The sequence below is a fragment of the Haliotis asinina genome, chromosome 13 (genome assembly GCF_037392515.1).
Source record: "Haliotis asinina isolate JCU_RB_2024 chromosome 13, JCU_Hal_asi_v2, whole genome shotgun sequence".
NCBI classification, from domain to species: Eukaryota; Metazoa; Mollusca; class Gastropoda; order Lepetellida; family Haliotidae; genus Haliotis; species Haliotis asinina.
Genome location: NC_090292.1, coordinates 53,315,217 through 53,320,218, shown reverse-complemented (window position 1 = coordinate 53,320,218; position 5,002 = coordinate 53,315,217).

Sequence of the window (5,002 nt, the reverse complement as noted above, 5' to 3'; positions counted from 1 at the left end):
CTATTAACACTCTGATGCACGCTATAAATCATGAAGTGTAGGGTTTGACAGTAAACATACAACCATAAACAAACTAAATTTTACACTTTGAACAAACATGTGTAGGCATACGTACAACACAGAATCCTGGCACATACATAGGCCATAATTGTATCAGTCACTATTAAAATGCGATGTCGTATCCTGTACCAGCAGTTACGCCATCAAAAACACACGCAAAGACAAAGCAATATTGTTTATTGAAGAAATTATGCATCACGTGAAAAAGGGACCCAACTGCAATGAAGCAGTCATATCTTGAAGGAAAATAAAAATATACGGACTTTGTTTATTATTGTTATTATTTTTAACAAAATATATCAGTTGAATTTATTGAAGATTGTTCATGTGGCAAAGTCACGTTTTAAGTGTTATTAGCTTCATGTAGGAGTCAGTTCTAAGTATTTGTATCCAGTGATTGGATTGTTTACTTTCCATGTTTACTTTTACAGATAAGACATAACATCTGACCCATACACTTGCACTCTCACAAGCTTCAATTGTCCTTCTCCCTCGGTTTGTCTTGTTAGCTCACCACCTATTGTCTGTTTACTTTTACAGTGGCTATCACACATAACTTGGCAGCAACATTTCTGTAGGATCAAATCACTACAATTTATTTTGTTGAGGAATATTTCTAGGTTATGATAAAGGCTTCAATATCTAGGTCAATACTTATATAGTATGTGTATATATGTTATTGTAAATAGTGTGTTTCCAAGTGGTGTAAGATTAATGGTTCGTTGTGAAGCAAGTGTATTTATTTTTTATATTTTAATATTTATTTTTGCTAAACCCCAGTACAGCTGGTTGGATGTGTAATGTAAGTGTAATGTATCTAAATCATATCATTAAATATCAATAACTATTTACATTAAGCATGACGTGTGATGTAGGCAAATACCAGTGTAAACCTAAGTAAACTAACTGATGGCGTAATATGGTCTGAACTTATAACGCATGAATGTAGCGTGAAATGTGACGGTGTTTATGTGGGATTTGTTGAGTTGTTTTTTATCGTTGTAACATAGACTATGCACCTTTCCCGATTAAAAGGTCGTACTTAGAATGGCCCGTGATCCTGGACCGATCCCTGACTGCATAAGTTTTAAGTGTCGTATATCAGGTATAATTGAAATATACGTATGGAATGTCATAAATGATGTATGTATTTAGGAATCATTTTCAGGTTAGCGTGTGAGAGCATATGCTTTGTTTGGACTGGCCATATTTTCGCTGAAATATGTAGAAGGTGTAACATCAATTCTTTGAATGTCATTTAGAAGTGAAAATACATAAGAATGAAGATTTTTATGGATATCAACTTCTTTATGTGAGAACACAACGTTTCGGAGTTAATGATGAAGGAGTAAGCATTAACTCCGAAACGTTGTGTTCTCACATAAAGAAGTTGATATCCATAAAAATCTTCATTCTTAAGGTGTAACATGTATATAAGTCATCTTTCGCTCAGACACTTAGGTTTATGCATACGTTCGGGATAAGTAAACATTCCCTTTTCAGTGGTTAAATAAGCTTCCTGTCATTTTTGACCAGAGGTTGTGTTGTGCGTGCGCCACCCACCAACATTCACCTCTATCTGTTTCTACATTAATCTCAAACTCGAGTCCTCGAAATGGGAGAATTTCTCATAGAAATCATGACTGTATCTTGAAATGTTTGTTTTGGCCTGGTCTACAAATAAATCTATAGTGGTGGTTTGTTTACTAGAGTAGAATGGATACGCAATGTAACACTGTGTCCTCGTGCAATAGGGACCCGTGAAGAGCCACATCCTCGTGGTGGCTGCTGGGTAACGATAAGATCTGATCGAACTCCCATTGTGGACCCTGGGGAATATTTCGTCCACCAACCCCTTGGCAGTGGGTTGCGAACATGTGTCTGTGTAGGATAGGATTCTGGTGGTTGTGGGTAATAGGAGCCTGAAACTGTGTTCCCGTTGCTCAACACACCACTTTGGCCCAGATTTCACCTAGACGGGTGTTTCAGTGGGCCCGGTTCTATCACTCGGCGGGTCACGCTCACAAATGCAAACCGTGTGAACGAATACTCGTGGTCAGTTCACGACGATGTATGCGGAAGTGACCACTTTCCCATATTTCTAACGGCATGTCACCAATCCGAGTTTTCACCTACATCAAGGTGGAATTTTACAATGCTGACTGGTCTAAATTCACTTAGTTGAAATTGGAGAAGACATCAACAAAGTACTTTTGTCACTATCACCTTCATGTTTTGAAGTGTTTTGAATGTTTTTGATGACACTTGAACTTCAGGAAAATCCCCTCCTTCTTGGCGGAATGGTATTATTGTTCCTACACTTCAGCCTGGCAAAGACCATTCAACTGCATCTAATAATGTTTTTATTGACCAATATATCAACTAGCTGTGTTTGTAAAACTATGAAACGAATGGTAAGTACTCCTTTACTGTGCCATTTGGAAACCAACAATCTTATTACGGATATTCAGTGTGGTTTATGGAAAGAACGAATTTCTAAGAAACATTTAGTACAATTTGAACGCTATTGTAAATAAACAACATGTATCAACATTCTTAGATATGATCATAAACACGGCATTTTAGAGGATTTACATCATTTCTGGTTAAGAGGCCGCTTACTTGTTGTCTCACAGGTTTTAACAAACAGGACATTTCGTGACATTTCAAGTCCGAGTGGGTTCAACCCTGTCTGATCATTTAGTTAGGATCAGGGTGTTCCAAAAGGAAGTATTTTGTCTGTAACATTGTTCAGTATTGAAATAAACAACCTTTCAGGGTTTTTTGAATAATTCAGTAGATGGATCACCTTTCGTGGACGATTTTAATGTTTCTTGTCATGGGAAACATATGCATGCAATAGAGACGCAACTACATTATGTCTCAATAAAAGTCATAAATGGTGTCTTTAAAACGGTTTTAAATTTTCTAAATCCAAAACAAATTCTATGCATTTCTGCAGAAATTATAAACTACACAATGACCTAGAAATATTTTTGAATGGCACTTCCATCAAGGTTTTAAACGTTCTTTGAACTTGTTTTACCCTCATCTCACGTTCTTAGCGCGTATTAAATGTCTGAGGGGACTTGAATTGTTGAAAGTCGTGTCAAAGTGGAAAGGGCATCAGGATACCCTCCTACATCTATATCGATCACTGGTTCGATATCGATCACCCAAAACTTGATTATGGCTCCAACGTGTATGGTGGAGCCTGTAAAAGCCTGAGTTTATCATCAAGGTCTGCAACTTTGTGTCGGGTCCCTCTGAATTTTTTATGTTGACAGTCAATGAGCCAATGAGTTTTCTCTTCACCGGTCACTGATGAATTGCAATATAGACAAGAATATAACCACTGAACCACTTAATATGTAAATATAATGCTTGAAAAACCTAGTTTGCAGATGGATCCAAGGATGGTGGCGCAGTAGCTTGTGCCACTGTCATTGGATCCAGAACAATATCTTCTAGATTACCGGATAATAGCTCTATTTTCATAGGCCCTAATAACGGCTCTTAAATGTATTCAACACACCCTAACATAAACTGTACGTAATACATATTGATACTGTCAGACTCTCTATTTTTTTCCTTAACGCGATAAAAAACTAATCATAGAAACAGCCACTTTTAATGATAATTTTTGAACTTTATAATGATCTTGTTACTGATTATTACGACATCGTGTTTTGTTGGTTACTCAGTCACGTAGGCATTTCTGGCAATACGGTGGCCGATCTTGCCGCCAAGGCAGCACTCAACAAATCTGTGACACCACTTCTTATTCCACACTCAGACGACAAACCTACAACTAGATCTCATATCCATGATCTGAAAAGTACACTAGTGGGCCACGGTGGGCGAGCAGGCTAAAGCGTCAGGTTAGTGAACCAGCGAGCATGTCAGGATCGAGCCCACATGTGACCTCGTGAAAAAACTTCGAGTCAACTTAGTGTGCAGACTTTTGTTGTCCCATCCCCTTGTATACACTTCTCAACCCTGTTCACAACCCTGTTCACAACCCTGTTCACAACCCTGCTCTCAACCCTGTTCACAACCCTGTTCTCAACCCTGTTCTCAACCCTGTTCACAAGCCTGTTCTCAACCCTGTTCACAACCCTGTTCTCAACCCTGTTCTCAACCCTGTTCACAACCTGTTCTCAACCCTGTTCACTCAAGAGAACCCACGAACCCGTTCGTATAAGAGCAGATAAGATAGAGGCCACACGAATAGGTGCAAACACCTAGTTGCGGGTACGGCAACTTGCAGTAAACCTGGACAAAGTACTGTGACCATGTGCCCCAGTCCACCCAGCTGTAAGTGGGTACCTCGATAGGATGAGACAGCTACAAACAACTCGGTGTGCCTACAGGCAGCAAGAGTTGTACACTCCCCAGGGAGATGAGACTGATAATACGATGGGCCGTTGATATTGACATCCTCTGATTGTGGGAAATATACTGAACATCATTGAAAACGCACCACCCCTAAAATTGTGGATTTCTAAGAGCAGAAGTGAGCAATCTATGTAAATTTTACATATTTGTGTAGACCAATGTTTGATAAAGAAAAGAAGCAAAAAACAATCAAGCAAAACAGTGAAGATTTAATGCAGCTGACAATGAAATAAAGATGGGGTCAAAATGGAAAGTCAGTAGCGTGTATGACCCCCGTTAGCAGCAACACAAGCTGTGCAACGTCTCCTCATTGAACGGATAAGTCTCTGAATAAAGTCCTGAGGCACTGCATTCCACTCTTGCTGCAAGGGGCACCCATGGCGAGCCACCTCCTCGTGGTGGGTGCTGGGTAACGCTAAGTGCTCGCCAACCCCCCGTGTGGATCCGGGGGCATATTTGGTCCACCAATCCGTTAGCCGTGGGTTGCGTCCCTGTGTCGGTGGAGGAAGGGATCCTGGTGGTTGAGGGTAATGGGGGCCTCGAA